The sequence below is a fragment of the Diplotaxodon limnothrissa genome, linkage group LG10, assembly GCF_057381915.1.
Source record: "Diplotaxodon limnothrissa isolate DT_005_m linkage group LG10, D_limnothrissa_male_GT1.1, whole genome shotgun sequence".
In the NCBI taxonomy this organism is placed as follows: Eukaryota; Metazoa; Chordata; class Actinopteri; order Cichliformes; family Cichlidae; genus Diplotaxodon; species Diplotaxodon limnothrissa.
In genome coordinates this window covers 25,544,519-25,565,862 of record NC_140605.1, presented here as the reverse complement: position 1 = coordinate 25,565,862, position 21,344 = coordinate 25,544,519, and positions in this window count along the sequence as shown.

The following is a 21,344-nucleotide window of genomic DNA, read 5'->3' as shown; positions in this document are numbered from 1 at the left end:
CTGTCTGCGGTCGGTGAGGAAGCTATTGATCCACTTACAGGTGCTGTGAGGAAGCCCTAGGTCTTTTAGCTTGGCGTCCAGTTTGTATGGAAGAATGGTGTTAAATGCCGAGCTATAATCCACAAAGAGCATACGCACATAGCTTCCTTGCCTCTCCAGATGTGTTAATGCTACATTGAGTGCTGTTGCTATGGCGTCCTCAGCCCATCAGCATGTTAGCTGAAAGTTTCAAACTTCTGATCAAAGCGTCTTTGATGTCTTTTTCCAGCAGCAGCATTCAAAAAGACTTTTGTTATTATGTAAAGTTGGCACAGTTATATAGTCTTTGAAAATGACCCTAAAATACCCCCTCCCCAAAGAAAAATGAGGCTGCACTAAACAAATGCAATGTTTAATAAGGTAGAATGATCAAATTAATATTGACCATACTCCAAAATGCTCACTAATTATAAACATATTAGCAATTGAGGAAAACACATTATACCAAACATCTGATCCACCTACTTCATCTACTAGTAGCAATGAGATTTTCATTTTCTTTTGAGAAACATAATCATGGCATGAAAAGGCTCCATAATTTTCCACTTTTGGTAAGCAGATTTCATCCAGCGTGGGTACAACTTGATGAAATATGATGGATTAATCCGAGGCTTCCTCTTGTTGATATTCATATAATTCATTCATATAAAAAGTTTCCCCTTATTGTCAGTTTCATGTCAAAAAGAGAGAAAGCCTGAGGAAATGGAGATAAAATAAATATTACAGGATACATTTTGAAGTATAGCTGTGCAAAGAAGATAAAGAAATCTGAAGTGCTTTATTGCTTTTCTGGCAGATTTGATCCAGTAAGAGGCAACAGAGTTATAATGTACAGATATGACAGGCTCGGTGAAACTGACACTTTAAAGCCTGCATTAAAAAATATCCAGAAATCTGAGTTTTCATTCACTCGACCGTCATGCACGTTACATCCACATAATATTTACATAATTTAAAATTGATAGTAAACAGCTCGTCTCGCTCCCCCATCTGCCAGCACCTTGATAATCCAAGCTGCCTGCTGCCTGTTTGAGGTGTGAGATCCCTGTTTAATCCACAAAGAAAACTCTGTTTACGTTGCTCCTGCGTGTTGAAAGGACACACATTGCCTCTCTCTTTGTTGTTCAATTTTCCAACTGTGTCACTGACCAGCTCTGGAGATTGGATCTCTGTTCTGGTTGTAATTAATTTTTTTTGTGCTTTTGTATGATGTACATCATCTTTGCTAATGCAAATGACAGTGTAGAGGAATAACACATGCAATCAGTCCTCAAGCCTCAAAGTGGAGAAGTTTTGCAGGACAGGAATTGCCAATTAACAAATGCTAAAATTAATATAGTTTATTGGTAAACCCCAGCTAACAGTAGTGGTTTTAAAATTGCGGGGGAGGTGTTGCATTGAGAGCATTAATAGTGGGGGGTTTTTTTTGTTTGTTTTTACAATTTTAATATTATTTTTCATCATAATAATAGCATTCTAGCTTTTACTAATAAGCCCAAGCTGTGGCTCATGGTAAGTAAACTTGGCTATGATGTCTGTTGGTTTAAATCAAAGCAGTGGATCTGCTGCTAGCATGGCTAAAAAGGTTAAATTACGCCCACACTTCCTGTAAACCCAAAATATTCTCCCTTTAACAGGAAGAGTTCTAAAAAAGGATGCAATACAGAGGAAATTGATTTATTGTGTTTGGCCATATTGATGAGATTTAAGAGAAACATCAGCCTGCAGTATGAGAGTTTATTTTTTAAAACTTTTAAATTAGGGAGACAAAATCAAAGAGGAAATGCAAGACTGGGGAGGGAGTGAAATAAATTAAGCCTCTATTGTGGAAAAAATAGCAAACCATACTTTGTGTATATAGACACTGAAAAGCAAGGGGTGAGGTCAGGTGGAAGTATTTCTACGATTGTGATGATTTTCCAGCATCCAAACATATTACCACAGATGATTCCTTCAGCCACAAAATGATGGAATTATATCCTGAGATGGCCGCTGCTCGGCTCTGAAATCACGCCGCACCCCGACTCTCCATGCGACAGAGCATTTCAGATACTGGAAACTGTTTGTGGGAATCACTGTAGCATGGGATGACCTTGGGATGGAAGGTATCGCATCATTTCCTCTACAACAATGAGATGGGATGGTTGCTCACCTAAGCTCAGCTGGTGTCCTTCAGCACTCCCTCCTCTACTAGAAACTCCCCCAACCACTGGATGTTTGGCACTCGGAAGTGACCTTTCATCCTGTTTGCCAGCACAATACGGCTGCGGCCCCCAACACAATCAGTGGGCTGCAGCTGCTACACTACAAACTCCCACACCTAAATGTTAATGGTTTGGTAGTTGGAGCACTTCCTGATGGAAGGTCACAGGGCTCAACTAAATATGACCTGCATTAGTGTAGCTTTTTAAAACTATGTTTTAGCATAGCATGCTATTGTTGATATGTAAGGTTAGTGTTTGTTTTGGCTAGTGACAACACTGACAATTAAACCCCAGTGCAGGCCAAAAAAATATACTTTATATACCCCTGTAGTCTGCCGACTTTTAGAACCACCTTTAATCATCGACATGACTTTATCAGTTTCTCAAACTGGACCTTGACTGGCCATTGAAACATTATGATTCTTTGCATTTCAGCAAATCTACATTCTTTTGTAGATTGGCTGCTGTGCTTGGGATTAAGTAAGTGTTACATAACCCTATTTAATCCAAGCTTTAGCTGTCTGACAGATGGTCGGCCGTTTGACTCTATGAGTCAGCGTACAACTGTGATGGCCCAACCCGGTATCACAGGTATAAACGTGTAATAGACACACCAGTCCACAACGTTCATTTTATGCTTTGCTTCTCCAAAAACGTGCAATGGACACGCATGCAGAAGTTTCATTACTGCATGCAGAAATTGCATTACCAGCAGAGGAAGATAATATATTTAAAGCTACAAAGTTGTTAGTGAGCAAAAAAACATTAAGTACATTCAATTAAGCTAGGGTTCCAATATATATGTATATATATATATACGTGTGTGTGTGTGTGTGTGTGTGTGTGTGTGTGTTAATAATGTCTGCTGAACACTTGTGTATCAGAAAAAATCTCCCTCTGCTGTTACTGCAACTGCAATTTCTGCATGCGTGTACGTTTTAATCTGCATGCGTGTACGTTTCCTTCTTTTCATTTCTGAGAATAATTTGAAAGCCATTGCATTCAAACAGATGATTGTAAATACAGTCAAAGTTACTTGTCAACTAATGATAGTGCAGTTACAGTGATAAACATATTAATATTTTAACTGGTTTTCTTTTTGCCAAACTTGATTTTGTCATTAAAAAAATAATGTCAGTACTTACAAAGAGTAGCAAGATTGTGTGTAAGAGCTGGGAAGTCATAGATTTTTGCAACTGACCATCTTACATCTGTATTTCTGGGAGTCCCTTTCTTAAGGTGCAAAATATAGGAAGGAGAATACACTGAAAAAGAACACATCTCAGATTGAACTGAACTGAATTAAACTTAAATATTTGTATGATTGGTTATTTGGTTGCAGTACTGCCCTCTTTCATGTGAGTACAGATAGATTTGGAAAACTTAGATAATCATTGTTGTGACACCACTTAGCTATATTTGAGCTTTCTTGTTTAATGAAGCAAGAATTCTGAGTTTGCTTTGTAGAACGGGCTTCTGTTCTCACAAGCTCTGCCTCTGTAACACTCTTCTAAAATAGAAATAGAAAAAACAAAACAACTTTTCACTTTCTTTTTTCCTCCTCTCGCTCGTTTTAACCCGCACTTCCCCTCTCACGCTTTGTCTCCCTTCTTTGCACCCACCCCTCCTCTTTTTCCCTCCTTGAGGTCATGAACAGTGGTTTTGTTATCTTTTCTCCTCTCATCCCCTGTGAGTCAGTGTTTACTGGCAGCTAAAAAAAAACTCCCCGAGGATCAGTCTCTCACTGGTAATGTTTCACCTGTTGGACTCGTCTCAGGTTCCTATTACCTCAAGGAGTGGCCACAGAGATTTATGTCGACTCTGCAGCTGACACAGGTTTAGAGCTGTGTCGAGAGCCAGCTTGCTGCTTTACTCTGCAAATAAACCCAACCACTGCGGGGAATCGGCGCGAGAGGCAGGAGAGCTGGCACGTGAAAGCCTTCCTGAGAGTTCTACTGTCTTGTCATTTATCACAACTAAATGGCTTTAGTTTTAATGTTATTGCTTTCTGGAGATGAGAGTTTCCTCTTTCACTCAAGTTATCCATCAGCAAAGTGACATTGATTGCTGTCATAATTTTGTTTAAAGCAATCATGATTCATGGCTGTCTAAAAGAGAGATTGGTATGAGTGATCTTTTCCCCCCTCTTTTTATATCTTTCAACAAATAGTGTCTAAATAGCAATTACACCAGCTCAGGCTCTCCTTTGAAAGCCCTTTATGTCCATGTGGTTATCTGTTTAAAGTTTTTTTGTTTTTGTTTTTTCAAGTAAAAAGTTCAGATGAATCCACTGTACACTATCTGCCCAGTACCCAATAATCAGTAGATCAAAGTTAGTCACTAGCTTTTAAAGAGTGTTCAGCATGTAAAAGCTTAAGAGCCAGATAATTCTCTCATGTTTAGAAGACCCCGACAAAGCTAAAATGAGGCTTCAATTTCGGACTCATTTGTTAGGTGGTAGAAACACTGACTCCAAACGAAAGCTAATTAGCAGTTTGACTGTGTTAGGCAACTTCTAACTACCGTGTTACATAGCTTTGCAAGTAAATAAGATGAAATTTTGCTTTGTTATGTAGATCCTTTGTCAACAGATGGTTTGAAAATTGAAGCAGATAAGCTTCAGTTCAGATTTAGTTGTGTATCATTCAATTTGCATTGTGTGCTCAAAATGTTCTTTTTAAGAGAAATCAGCAACACACATCATGTATGGGAGCCCACGTGTTGGAGCATCGTCAAGGAAATATAGCTTTATATTTAATAGCTTTTTCTCAGCAAATCAGGAAAAAAAAAAGACAGAGTACATGTGGTACCCCGTCTCCATTGGTACCAACCAAGGTACTTGGTTGGTTGGAAATAAAGTTTCACTGGCACATTATTTCTACTTTTTTTTTTTTTTTTTAAAGAATGGTTTGCACACATTTTTCTTCCTTCTCTGTCAGCAGGGAGTAATAAATAACTTTATCACAGTCTCCAAAAATTGCTAAAATTTTAGTTGCACTCAAAAAAGACCACATTTCCCTGCATTTCTCTCTCTCTCTCCAGCCTGCAACTTTATGGATGACAGTGCACAGCATTCTGCAGCATATGGTATAAACCTATAATACAGCACTGCACCGAGGGCAGGACAGGTGGTAGAAAAACCTTTCACACAGGCCTTTGTAAAATCTCCAATAAAACCCAAATAACCTGTGTTAGATTTAAGAGCCGTCTCGCTTCTGCCGCCCTTTGCTCTTCTTTACTCCCCAAAGGAGAGAACTGAGACATGTAGCTGAAAAACAGGCATTGCTGATTCTGTCTTATAAAGCTACACCCCCAAACTTGTCCTGCCCCCTACCTCTTGATAGGATTGTATCGTGTCTTTGATGGAGGAGGACACAATGAAGTGGTTGCATTCTCATCTGTCTCTGTACTATAAATGCACTGCAGTCTGTTCCTTCATGGAGTGTCCCTATGTAATGATTGGTTTCTTTATGTGACCACACATTCTTGACTATATTTAAACCTCACTGTTTTAGAGACCAATTTTATTATATAGATAAATAAAGGCAAATGAAAAAGAATTATTTAAATTCCCAAAACGAACAACATGCTCTTGATAATTGTCCTTCTAATGGAATGTGAATAAATGAGGTCCGTGTCATTTTTAAATCGAATCTCAAGTGGATTTTAATAGGTTTTTTTAATAGAAATCAAATATTATAATGCATATGAAAAAACACAAACAAGGCCACTTTGTTAGGGACACTGGTTGGCTTGCTTGTTAACGCAAACAGTAAGCCAGTAACATGGCAGCGACTTAGTGTAGTTAGGTCGTAGACATAGTATAGATGACCTGTTGCACTTCAAACTGAGCATTAGAACGGAGATTAAAGGTGATTTAAGCGACTTAGTACATGACATTGTTCTTGGTGTCAGATAGGCTGGTCTGAGTATTTCAGAAACTGCTGACTAATTGTGATTTTCCCACACAGCCATCTCTAGGGTTTACAATGAGTGCTCAGAAAAAGAAAAAATATCCAGTGAAGGGCAGTTCTCATGTTGATGCTGGAAGTCAAAGTAGAATGGCTAGTCTTTTTCAAGCTGACTAGAAGGCAACAGTTAGTCAAATTACAGAGCAGAGCATCTCTGAACTCGCAACACATCGAACCTCGATACAATTGGGCTACAACAGCAGAAAATCACATTCGATGCCACTTTTGTTGACAAAGAACAGGAAACTAAAGCTACAATTCACATGGGCTCACCAAATTTGGACAATAAAATACTAGGAAAACATTTGCTTTTGCTAATGAGTTTCAATTTTTGTTGAAACAATTACATGGCGGGGATATAATTTGGAGCAAAAGACTTGAAAGCATGGATCCATCCTGCTTTATATCAACGATACAGGCTGGTCGCAGTGGTGTATTGTGGGGGATATTTTCTTGATGCACTGCTTAATACCAATGTAAATGATGCATGATACATAATACACAGCCTACCTGAGTATTCTTAGTGCCATGTCCATTTCTTTATGGGGACAGTGTACCTGTGTAAACACTGTAATGCAGATGTCCCACGCCTGTTGGCACACATAGTAGAATACTCAATATGTGATTTGTACTCAAGGGATCTCTGCAACTACAAAGTCTGAAATCCTTCCAGGAACAAAGCCAGGCCTTCCACATAATCCATATAAGGGAATCGGTGCACCTGGTAGCATCATACTGAGCAACTTTTGTGAGTAAGAGATGAAGGTGTCATCTGCTTTTCAGTCCTTCAAAGTGACAGAAGTCTGCCCACCCAGCCATAGAGAGAGGACGGGTCATTTTTCAGGGACAAGCAATCACTGGTATTGTATGAACTCCTTCATTTATAGTATAGTGGACTGACTGCACACCTGCTCCTTCCTTGTAATGGACTGCCATTATAATCTGAGTGACAGTGCTAATCCTTTATTAAATTAACCTATTAAAAGTGATTCATTCATGGAGGGAGGAGGGAGGGAGTGAAAGGTGATTAAGGATGTTTGTTGGGCTGAGTTGACTATGAAATGGCCTTTTTATTTTTTGAAAGATGCAGATCTTGTTCATATTTGCACAAACGTCCCTGTTTTCTGTTTGAAACTGTGAAGCTCAAGGACCTTTTGACAGGACGCCTGCTGCTGAGGGATTGGAGCAGACTGATTACAGCAGGGCCTGGACATGTGATCAGAAAGTTAATAAAAGTGTATCTTAAACTGCTCATCAGTCCTTGGAAAGTATATCTAAAATACTGCATCAGGAGATTATTGCTTATCAAACAGTGGAGGGAAAGGTTATCGTTGTATTGTGGTTTTTCGGTAGTTATCAGCAATGTATCCCAGCATGCTGCAAACATGCAAAGGAGATGGGACAGACATTGTGACATTATACCTAAACATGATGGGTGAAAGCAGCGGAGGCCTTTTCAAGGGGTTTGCAAGTGAGATGGCAGAACTGTGACTAACACGTAACCTTGTTCCAAAATTCAAGGCGAGAAAAGAAACAAACAGGAACATGCAAAAGTGGGGACACAAAGGCGTGTTTTATATAAGCATACACTCTCCCTCTCCTTTTTTTTTCTAGTTTTATGTCACTCCCTATTCTACCTCTTTCAAGGAGGTTTGTCTTTGTTCCTGAAATAGCGATAGAGAACAGTGTGGTGCGAAATCTGAGAAACTGACTTTAGACTTGTTTACCTGCATAAAATATGCAGATAAAAACACTTTTCTGTTAAGATGATATTCAAAATGATCTGTTTTTATGCTTTTTCACGTCCTAATCGCAAACAGCACGACTACTTAAGAAGATTATCCATTATTCAGAGTATTAAAAAGACCCCTGCGTCACAAATAAATGCTTGTAGACTTCGACCCAAATTTTACTGGCATTGTTTTACTTTTAAACAAAAAAGCTGTAAGAAATGAAGTAACTTACCTCCTGAAAACCACAAAATAAAATTAGTACTTAAGAAAGATTTGTTCTTTCATGTTCTGTCTCTGTTTCTATTTAGATACGGGCTACAACTGACACATTTCTGTGGTGTCTTTATTACTTGGCAAATATTTCATGTTTTGAAAGTTGCGATATAATATCTTGACTTTTGGGATTAATAAAGTATTTTTTTTATCTTATTGCTTTTGGTGTGTAGCCAACTGCCTTATTCTGATTTAGACGATGTTTTGATGATCCTTAGCGATCCTTACCTTCACGATGCAGACGCTCCCTGTTAGCATCAACAACAATTATGAATGCAACGCTTTTTGACACTGGCATTACAGACAAGAAATTATATTTAATTTGGCTCTTTTGACCGTATCTTATAAATTATATTTAACCTCCTAAGACCAAAACTCTTCCACGGCATGCATTTTTAATTTCTCTTTGATATTTGGGCTGATTGGGACCTGATGAACGTAAAAACAAAGAATTACCAGATTTTTGTTTTAACCTAATTATTGTTTCTAAGAAAAATCAGAGCCACATATGAGGATATTTGTTTAAAATTTCAATAGAACAGTAGCAGTATAATGTCCTCGTAAGTGGATATCAGACCCTTGTAGAGCAAAATTGAGTATTTTGGTCTAAATAACCCAAAATACGATGTCCACATATGTGGACGCCAGGTCCTAGGAGGTTAAAAGATAAGTTAAATCATAATGGCTGCTTCTCATTTTAGAATATGTACGGAGGAAGTGACAACAACTAATGAGGCCTATTGGAGAAACCTATTTCTCTGTGCCGAGCTGGCTCTCATTCAACCATAATGACTAAGATCACATCTACAATATTGATCCAGATCGAGGCTTTAGCAGGACCACCAGTCGTTTATAATCCCTCCCAGACACTGCTGCTGAACTCGCCCTCCTTTCGGTTGAGTCATTTGCCACTCTTGGGATTATATATCCATCAGTAGTATTATGTTGTGATTCTGGTAAAAGGAGTTTTGCGTTCATGTCTATTAAAAATGGTACAAAAAGTAGTGGAACTTCCCAAGTGGATTAAAAATAAAAACATTTAATTGTGTGTAGAACAAAGCATTCACTTCCCTTTTGTTATTTTCTGAATTTGTAGTATAATGTGCAAATCAAAGCAAAATTGCAATTGGGAAAACACAGTGTACAGCCTTAGTTTTTCCTGCCTAGACAGAGAAAAACGTGTTCTACTATTATTTATCCTAAAAACACAATATTGCCAGACAATAATAACTTTTGTCCTATGACCTTTTGGGGATAACAGTAATTGAATTTTCACATAGTATATTATTTGTTTGAAGCTCTGTATTTTTCTCAGTGATTTCTCTATTGTCTTTAAACAGGATTTATATAATGTATCATTTATTATTATTCAACACCTTCATTTCTGTGCAAAGCAGAGTTCAACCTAAATATTTACTTTTTTAATTAAAGATACAATATTTTGGTTTCTCAAGAGGAAAGATGAAGTGCTGCAGTTTTCTATCCTTTAAAAATACTATTGCATATTAAGTTATTGAACACAAGTTTCTGATTTATTACATTTCTTGCACATATCCACTACTGATCTGTAATTTGTTTTGCCCATTATTAGGTGGTTACTAGGCAACATGATGATGCCGTTATATGGCAAGGTGCTTAAATACTCCAAATATGTTATTTTAGCTTTATTATGTCATAATATGTCAGGTATAATTCAGGTTTAGTGACTATAAAGATGCTGCTGTCATGAAATGAAAATGTATGAGGCTTTTCTAAGCTATCATAAATATAAAAGCTACAACTGGGTCATTTTAGCTTGTTAATGTGTGAAACTGGTCCAAATCATCAAGGACCCGACCTGCCTATGTGCCAGTTTTGGTTGGTCAAATCTTGATCGTACAGAAGTTTTCAGGTAAACAGAGATTTTGTATATCACAGTAAGATATGAAGGCGCACTTTAGTTAAATAAATAAATCACTTGACTGTCACCAAACACATGGCATTAAACAATATTTGGTAACAATGTTCTGATTTTGAATGGACCTGACATTTGTAGCACAACACTGAATAAAGTGACTGGACTTCTCCTCATCCCTTAGTGGACTCGTTGACTATTGCCCTTAATTTTAAACTCTATTATTCCCTTTATCCTTTGCTTTAGCTTGTGGCAGAGATTATCCAAATCTTTTAACGAACTGATCATAACTTTTATTTATTTTTCTAATGCTATTATACTTACACTAGTCCTTAATTTTAAGCTACTTCCCTGTGTGTAATCCACAATTTAGTCATGTCACCACTTAAAAACTCTCCAGTGGCCTCTCTCCTCCCCTTCATTACATGCTGCTGTTATGAATAAAAGCGGATTTGACAAGTGAAATAATTAGGAGATCAGAAGTCACAGTCAGTTACATGGAAAAATCAGGTATTGTGAGTATTTTGTTCCTTTCAACACTGTTTTGTGTTATGGTCAGAGCTCATTAGGGCCAATCTTGATCTCACACAAAACCTGCAAAGCCACCAAGGACAGTAAGTCTTTCATCTCTAGAGCCTTTGTAGCTCTACTGTAAGTTTAGATTTTATGTTAACTCAAAAAAGATATATCTAGAGGAAATACTATTGAAACATCTTTATCTGTGTGGATTACTGCCAAACTGTATTAAATAAATAGATTGAATGAACTGCAAACATTGGTTTTATGTGGTTTAAACCTTTTCTCTGAGCGCTTTTCAACAGTAGAGCAGAAAAGGCATCTAAATGTATATATAATACTTCATAATAACAAGTTATTACTCATATACCAAAGAAATGTGAATTAGTGTCGAGTATAAGCAAGTAATGTCCTATATCAACAATGGCTCTAGTTACATAATGTTATATAGGTATGTAATGTTATACTGAAATTTATGAAATTTATGGTAATAAGTGATCATAAACTGAAAACAAATTTGTTCCTGTAATATCATAATCTCAATAGCAATAAAATTGTAATATCCATGTATTTGTATTTTTATATATATATTTTTTAAAGTGGTAGTAACCTTTTAATAATAAAGGAATATTGGTTGATGCATAGTATTACTTGACTCTAATGCTTGAATTCATTCTACAGTATTGCCAAGTATTCTTACAATGTAAATATGATATTTAATGCTGTGCCTAATTATCTGGAAACAACTGTGCAATAACCAAGAATCATGTATAAACTGTAAAATGCAAAAATGCCTGTTTCTGTCTAATTTCATGTTAATAACCTATTACAAATATTGTCAAGTAATGTGACAACTGCCTGTAAACATTGGTTTGGTACTTTCTTTGCAAATAACCATGAATCAGGCCTGAGAAATGCAAAACTACATGTTTCCACTAAATGTTATTATCCCACAACTGAAAACCAATGACCAGAAAAACATTTCTATTGCTAAATGTAAATAAGAATAAATAATAAATAACAAGACCCATAAAGGGAAACAACAAAATAACCACACGTTAACCATGTGACCATGCGACAGTTCAGCTTACTTACATACAAAGGCCCTATCATGTCTTAAATGTCATACCAAATTATTATTACCAAATCATTTAAATTTAAAATTTACTCAGATATAGCACTATGAAAACAAGATTGCTTGGATATTTATAATTACATTGTAATCACATTGGCTCTCATGATTAAGGGATAACAAATTGTTGTTTTCATTCCACTACTGAAACATTATTACTGAGCTTTAACAGTAAGTGCTACCCACTGAGATTTCCTATGCTTTCCAACCATCATCCTCTGCTTTTTATGCCTATTATTTGTGTTTTCATCATCTGTCATGCTCTGCCCTTGTTGTCTGGGATTACAATCTAACTTTTTTTCTGTGTGTGTACCAAATCCCATCAGGCAGATCGTCCCTATAAGGGAATTATCTTGGAACAACAGATGCCACTTGGACTATAATCATTATAGTGACCCTGATGTGGCAGCTGCCTATAAGGACTGAAAATGGATTTGAGTGGGAAATTCATATTATTAACTAGAGTGGAGTGGTAGCTCCGCAATAAATTTGACTTTGCCCAATAATAACTGATGTAATATATTACAGGTTGTATTTCAGGGATAATATTTAAGTAAAGAGGCCTAAAATATCAGGGAATGATTTATAATTGAAAAAAAAGATTTTGGATTTTGGATGGTTGTTGATCATGTCATTGAAACACACAAAGTTGAATTTCGCAATAAGGCATCAAAAATGCAAATATATTTCATCTACAAGGATTTTGTGGTTTATTATAGGAGTTATTAGGCTCACATTAATTTTTATTAGTTAAGTAGATGAAAGTGAAAACAATCTGCTAGAGTTTAATTATGTTAATGATTTTATAAATAATACAATGTTCTTTATAATTTACAATTATATAGAAAATCATAATATCAGCTGAATGAATGTCTGATAAGTGTCAAAGGGCTGTATGCACCAAAACAGCTAAAAAGGATTATACATGTTAAATTCCGATGCTAACCCAAACACATACCCAAGAGGGCATAACCCGAAAACGTACAACCCTCAAATTCATGTTTTCAGACAGTGCTGAGGTGGCCAATTACAAGCTAGAAACACTGCAAGCTAGAAGAAAAATCCTTAAAAGAACAAAGTGACTAATGTTGACTCACAGTCACAAAACCTAGAGATAATAATGCATTTTTCATAAGTACTATGTTTATCATTTGTTACTGCAGACTTGTCCTTAAATGGAAGCTCCCATTACTTTAACAGCACAAGCAAGCAGCTTTCTTTAGAAGAGAAACTTATTGAGGAGATGGGGAGGGGGGGGGGGGGGGGGGGGGATGCTTATATTTCACTTTTTTAGAAATAAAAAAATGAGGTTCATCTATAAATAACTTCCCATGAATAACTAAAAGTGTTTATGTTGTTCCTGTCAAAAGCTTAATATATTAATAGACAAAAAAAAAGTTTCACAAAGACACCAAATGGCACAGTCAAAGGGCCAAAAAATGCATGCATATTCAAGAAAATGTGTCCCATTTACTGAAATTACAGCCACTCGGTTTTTTAAACCAAGAGCTACTAAATTAGCAGCTTTTGTCACTGCAGCTGACTAAGCGCTGTCGGCACAACACCACCCCTGTGCCTGCTGAGGTGCTCAAGCCCTGCTGTTTTTGTTGTTCCAAGCAAATATAAACTAAACTTATTTTGGACCATAACATCAGATATTGTATCACGGCCCTTTATCTTTTTGACGCCTTTCACCCTTGCACTTTGAACAGAGTCTGATTAATATCATTATCAGGTGACTGAATATAATCAGTGAAGCTGAAGGTCACTTGAATCGTTTTAAATAATATCCCTGTTACTTGTTTGCAACTTACTATATGCTAAAATCTGTATATGCAATTGCTCGCTTACTGCATGACCATGCGTCATTGCATGAACTAAAAGTACAGCAAGTACTCCAAAGGGTATTGTGGTCACATAGAATAAAATATTGTAAGGAAACGAATGAGGGTATTTGTAAAATAAATTGCTTTGCAAGTGAAAAACTTGTGCATATCTCGGTAAGGATATGTGCAAATGTGTGCTTTAAGCTTGTGTTCCTGCTGCCCTTATACTAACAAGTCTTCCAAGTAGCTCACTCCTGCAGGTGTCAGAAGGAGGCAGGGCAGCACAGCCATCAGTGAGAAATATGGGCTGTAAGCCGGAGCTCTAGCACCATTACCGCCAGCGTCTTACTGCTGCTTTCATCTGTTAGCTCTATCTCAATGGTCATCTGGGGAACCTGGCGGCCGCGCTGCCATCAAATTGGAGCAGGGCAGGAGGAGGAAACAAAGACCATTATACAAGGTGTGTGAATGTGTATGTGTGGGCACAGGCGTGGGACCAAGAGTGAGAAATGTAGTTCTGTGCAAGCGCCGGCGCGTGTTTCTGCGTATGTGGGAGCACAATGCATCTCTGAGCGTGTGCATTAGCACGCACGAGTGCGTGGCAGCATAACAAATCAAAAGCCGTGGTTTGTCCATGAGATGCCTCGTGGCTGGAGGCTACAAAGAGAAGCTAAGGCAGCACTTTGTCTGCTCTGCTTCTCTCTGTCTCTCTCCAGTGGCAAGTTGTTTCATTGAACAATGGTAGTACAGCTGATACACTACAGGTTTGTCTGACCGCTCTATTCAGTAGAATACAGGATGAAGTAAAGTTATTTATGTTTCCGTGTGTTTGTGTAAGATCAGAGGTGTTTCAGCATACACAGAGAGATGTTTTTTTCTCCTTCGGGTACATTAATGTCATTGTTGGTGGAACATGTTGAGTACACAGAGAGCCTCTTCTTGGCTACAAAATGACAACTTAGAAAACAAAATGTTGGAATTTCCTCCCAGTTTCATTTTTCAAAAACTGCAGGGTTCACTTGTTCAGTGTAATTTTTTGTTTGAAGTTGCGACTTGAGACAAGGGCATCATTCACAGTGTTAAAGCGATCTGCTTTTGACATAGTGTTTACACTGCAACGATTTTCTGTCAATGTTTTACCAAAATGTCAACTGAACTGACCAAATAAGCTGATCATATGACGTGATTCAGGCCTTAGTAGGAAATGGTAATTGTGCAGTGACTCAGACATGACAGAATAATGGCAGCCACTGATTTTAATTGGAATGTCTACCTCTCACCCTATGACAGCAGCCCTTAAGTCCAGCACTGAAGCTGTAGTCACAATGCTACTGCTTGTTTTTGTTTGGCATCCACATTATCCCAACATCAAATCAAGCCACCGCATCTTTTCGGATTTTCCAGTTGTTAAAAACTGATAATACATGTATTTAGATAAGCAGGGATTACAGTTTAATGAGCAGTTGAATCTGATAGGCTGGTTGGTGCTATTAGTTAATTTTTACATTTTGAGTGATCGTGTGCTGCATGTAGCCTTATGTTGCTCCCAGTGATGGCATGGAAATGTTTCTTCATTAATACAAAAATAATGACATTTGAAGGTGTGAAGCGTTCATAGTGCAGATGTAAATAAAGTTGCGGTACTTTACTATCTATCTAGCACTATGGAAAGCAGTGAGCATTAACAGATTCTTTTTTGTTTTTGTTTTTTGGTTGATTTTTTAAAAAAAGTTGGAGACCACTTCAAAAGCAACTTTTTAAATAGCTCAACAAATATAAGCAAAAAGAAACTGTATCTTCACACAGTGCCACAATATGTGTGTTCTAACTAAATATACAGTTGCTGCTGAGAGAGTGAGAAAAGAAAATGTTAATATAGGACACAAGAAAAAGGTCAGGGGAGGCAGATGAGAGATTGTTTTCAAAGGTAAGGACTGTTCAGTATGTGATATTTGGCGAAGAGTAATTTTAAATCTTACTGTCCTAATTCATTTCAGAATTCTAAAATCAGATATGGGATCTGTACATGACGTGCTGTTTCATCAAATGTCTTTCAAAACAAACTGAAGCGTACTAATTTTGTAGCACTTTTATATAGTTTAGTGCAGACATCAGTTTATATTTAAGGTGATGATTCAGTGAGCTCGGAGATGATCCTGGATGGCCTGCATTTCTCTCCCATGTTTCCTCACTTTTCCACCCTTTGGTAGAATGTCCGTTTCCCCGGCTTTTTCCTCCACCCATGTTTTACTGTATCTCATCAGCTCATGGTATTTAAGGTGTGTTGTACTAATCTCCGCCAAATCCTTGTCACCATCATGGTGGTAATTAGGTCTCTGTTCTTGTGTTTTCCATTCTGTAACCCTGATTTTCCATTTGCTATCCAGTTAATTGCCTGAAACCTGTCGGTTTCTGCAGTGCTCCTAGATTCCTGTTGTCTTGAGAAGCTTGACGGATACTTCCATTTACCCTTAACTTGGCCCTCCAGCCAGTTGCTGAATCAACAAATAAAAGGACTTACCTGAAACACACCTGCCTGCCTCTATATCTTTATATTTAAATTCTAAATTTAAATGTATAAGTAGGTAAGTCTGTGTATTTTTACATTTAGAAATTGGAGGTCTCATCTACTCTAAATGATCTTGACATGTGCTCAGTGTATGTGTACGAATTGCATCAGTACTGGCAGTGGTGAGCTGGAGGAAAAGCACATAAAGAAGAGATATGGCTCTGTCTCCTGCTGTTTCTGTGTCTGTGGGAACACCTGGGTGAGAGAGACCTTTTAGTGCTGACACATGCCTCAGTGCCTCTAAGGTTGAGGGGAGAAGATATTATGTTTCTGATGTATGACTACTAGTACAAACACTCCTGTCCTGAACAAACGATGACAGAGATAATGATGACTGCTGTAGCTGCTCAGTACCCACATGTGCATCTGAAAGTTTGTCCAGACATGGGTGTAGCTGTGGGTAAAATGCAAATGATGTTCCATTTGCGATGCCACACACGGGTTCTATATGAGCCCCTCCAGGGTTAATTCATATTTGTACCATTTAGGTGTGATTGATTTGCTGCTCAGGGTACGCTTACAGCAGCCTGAGATCGTCTCTGCAGTGCCCAGAGAGCTGTTGGTTTTACGAATAGATCTGGTGTGCATTTGTCAATAATATAGATCAAAACATTTCCACTTCAGTGGCCCAGAGATGGGTTAAGGAATGTGTGTATGTGTGTACTATATGTGTCTGTCTGTGTCCTCGTGTTTATCATAGAAATGAAGAAGAGGTCCTATATAAAAATGTGTAAACACGTTTTAAATACTTGGAAGTTTATTGTAGGGTCGTTCTTCAGCATTAGAAAGTAGGTGTTTGTGTTTGTCGTGCAGTATTTGAAAAGCAAAATACTCAGAATAGTCTGCTCTACTCTTCATCACAGTGAAGGCAGTATAGAGAGAGCAAGTTATATTTCAAAAATATTGAGGTTAGAGTCAGGCTGCTTTAGTGCTCTTGGGATCTCAGCTAAAGTTTACTAATTAGTTTAAAGAAAGGAAAATATGAAAACCAAAACTTTTACAGGCTGAATGCAGTCAGGTAGTGTCTTATGAGTTGAGGCTGTTCCAAAAGATAGAAACTACCCTAAAAACTGAGATATTCAGAAGCTGCAAAGCAACAAACAAGACATCAACATGAATAATTGTTAATCTTTCTCTTTTAAGTCTATGCAGTATGTACATGATTGCTTTCACTGGATGGTGTTGTGTTGTGGATTGCGTGGATTTGAATCTGTATCCAGTTTATTTACATATGTAAGTTTTAAAATTTGAATTCATGTGGCCTGAGTAGGCTCTTTGGTGTGGCCTGACCAATAAATGTATAAAACTTGTGAATAATTATAATAACTGCATTTAAATGACTACATTGAACACCCTCACAATCTGTTAACCAGCATCATCCATCCAATAAGCAACCAGTATAACAACCAAGAAATGGCACTCTTAGTAAACAACCACACACTTAAAGTATATAGCAATGTCTTGTAGGGCAAATAGCTTTACCTTCTAAACCCAGAGCAACATCCTCCCAAAATATAATACAATATTAAGGCCTTTGCATTTGATTATATTGCTTTTCTGAGAATTTTTGTCTTGCATTTAAAAAGTTACTTCAGTGCTCTTTTTATTGCTACACATGCTAAATACTGCTTCAACTAAGACTGCATCTCCATCTCTACTTGGCCCACATAACAGACTTCCCTCTATGTGCCTCCTTGCCAGTCTTTTTCCCAAATGCCACATGAACATTAAAACACCCCTGAATAACACATGAATCCTTTTGTTTTCCACACATTTGTAAAACGTAATTGATGAGATATGTTACCAAAGAGACACCAAAAAAGACAAAAAATAAACACTTTTCAAATTATTTTGATTCATGACCATGAAAAAAGGCAGAAGGTACTTTAGGGTCATGCTGCCAATTGCAACACTGCCATTTTCCATCTTATCAGACATCATCTGTTACTGCAAGTTGGGCTGCTTTATGGACAATATCTGATAGAGTGAATTACAATTTTTCTTTCTTTCTTTCCTTCTTTGTGCACAGCAACTTGATGACTAAAGCGCCTTTCTTCACTTTCCCCCTATTCCCGCTCTCCCCCTTTTCATTTCTTTCTCTTTGATTCTTATTTTTTTCCAGCCTTCTTTTTTTTCGTTGTCTTGATAAATGTTACATTGAGCATTAATGTTTTAGTGCCACATGCAATTTTGATGGTGGTGCCACCATTCTCGTATCTTTTTAGAATACAGTATGTAGACCTAATTGTGCCACGCGCACTTTAATATTCTTCCATTTTTTTCCATCTCAACAAGTCCTCCACTTACATGAAAATGTGTAAAGGGGACCATAGAGATGATGATTACTTTACTTACAAGTGTTTGTTATACTGTCAGCTATGGCGCCATAAGGCAGCTTTGCAAAAGATGACATTGACACTTAAGACAACATTTGATTTTTATCATGTTCTTCTATCAAGCACCAGCATTCCTATCATGTGTCACTGTATTAAAAAAAAACAAAGTGCAAAGAAGTAGAAGAATGTTGGTTGCTTGCATTTTTTTCTTTGTCATTTTCAACGCCTGAGTTTACACCATAAATTTTAAACAAGATATATTTTAGGTAGTATCTACTTAAGGGTCACCACGGATCAAAAAAGGTAACCGATTCAAGTCCTGTACTTTCATACAAATACAAAAAATCACGGGTATTATTGTACCTGTACACTATGTGAACTTCATAACGTTACCGACATCTTGCATCTAAGGTTGTTTCCAACCCCTGGTTAAAAAAACTGAAAACAGTCTTTGAATATTTCACACGACGTCTTTCTCCCCTGCAAGGTATGTGGTCCTCGCGAGTGTCTTAGCACGCACGCAAACACGCACACGCATGCACACAGACACACACAGGTGTCGCTTTCCAATGCGATGGATCTGCAGATGTAGCCTCACCGCATTTGGCGTGCAGCGGCTGACGTCAGGAGGAGAGCGGAGTGAGAGGAGTTGAAATAGGGGCAGAGCTGGAGCGTAGCGCTGAGAGGAAACCAGCCAGAGGAGCCGGAGGATGGCAAGCCGCTGCTGAGAGTTGGGACGCTCTACCCGTCGCTACTAACACAGCTGCTGCTACTATTACACTAGCCCATAATTAATTTGAACCCTTTAAACCCTGTCGAGAGGTGGAGAGGAGAGGAGTGGAACTAAGGAGCGCAGACTGGACGAGTCTCTGCGAGGAAATCTGTGGCATATTTGCACGAATTTCCTTTCTTTTATAATCCGTTTGCCTCGGAATACCACAGGTAAGGTGAAAGGTTTATGTACTAAGGCGGGGTGTGGGGTATCAACTCACTAAAAGGCGCATTTATCTGCCGTTTCTTTCTTCTTTTTTACAAGTTTGGCTGTTTTGGGTGCGTGACACCGCTTTATCCGCACTATTTGCATTAGGGTGAGTGTGAATGAACGGAAACTGTAAAGAGGATGGCAGTGGCGTGCTTTAATGTTGAATTAGTTACAGCTGAGGAGAAATGCATCAATAATACAGAGCTCTAGAATTTACAGCCGGGGAGATGTGTGAGAGGTGCAGCTTTATAGCGCAGGGCGATGTCAGTGACAATCTGTGACAGTTTTTAACTACACTGCCTGCTATGTCGCCTTTTGTCTGGCGCAAAACGGCTTGTGATTAATCATTTCACATGACCACATGCCACCTTTGGTAACCCCACATAACCGTGCAGAGGCCCTACCTGCACGAAAATAACAGGGCAATGTTTGATAAATGGGTCCAGGTGGACTCCTTTGCCCGGATGCGCCAGGTTTGCTCAAGCAGCAGAGGGAGTGAAATGATTACACTGTGAGACGCGCACACACACCTCACATCGCTGGGCTCTATGGTACTGATTCTTGGTCCCTGAACCCCCTCAACACACACACACACACACACACACACACACACACACACACACACACACACACACACACACACACACACACACACACACTCCCCCTTCTTTCGTCGGCCAATTGCTTTCTTCAGGACGCTGGCAAGACTTTATCTATTAACAACCAGGGTCTTATGGAGCACGCAAAAACTCTTATATGAGTGTAAAGGGCACAGCATCTGAAACACGGCGAGCATTTCTTGTCTGATTGCGTTAAATGAGCTGCTTCGGCGCACTCTCATGGGAAAATCCTATCAGTGTCACCAGAGAGTTGGCACGGTGGAAGCAAAGCCTCCGTGACGGCCAGCGGAGTGGGAAATGAGGATTGATCGGCGCACACGCTGCCGTAGTATAGCGTATATTGCACCGGAGCTCTCCACGGTGCTGAAAATTCTCCCGCCACTTGCTTCCCTTCTCAGTTCCTTCCACTCGTTTTTTTGTTTCTTTTCTTTTCCTTTTTTTTGCAGTCTCTTTTCGGATTTGTTGGATTCGCTCTCTACTTGGAACCAGATATGCAGCCGACATCAAACGGGTGAATTATGCTCATTCATCACTGTGCTATGTGTACAAATAGGTTTAAAGTCCCAGCCTTTCATTCTTATGCCGGCAAACAACCCATAAAACTATAAACTGAGGCAGGTAGTCTCATACAGAAAGGCATGCAAATATATTGCTCAGAGCGACCGTCAGTCCCAACCCCCTGCTCCTAAATGAGAACATTAATAGCAATACTTCTTGCTAGATCTGTTTGCTCTAGAGGCTCCGATCTGTAATTTACTGTTACACATATCGTTTAGGCACAAACCTGTTCATTCTTTGCAGGGATACAAGCAAGCATGTCCCAATGCATACATGCTGACTCCGTGCAGACCTGCTAAAGCTGTAACATATACCACCAAGAAGGCATGAGGACCAGGACGTAACCAGTACTTATCACGGTTATATTAGAACAGCAAGAGTTGGGGGATTAAGGGAGTTAGCTCCGAACTCTGTCAGCGCAATTCTGCAGCTCACCTTGAGGTCAAGTTGAGAAATAATGATGTAGCCAGAATAGTGGCGCAGTCGGGCACATTGTAGTTTGCAATCTGCTATGAAACTTATTAGCTGTCAAACAGAGAGCCATTACAGCGTGGTGTCCAGCAGATTATGGCTGCTTGTTGTTGTTGTTCAGAGACAGCTTTAATAGTCGGATGACTCACGCAGTTACAGTACTGACACTGATGATACACTAGTATACATATGCACATGCACACATAGAATCTGCACTATA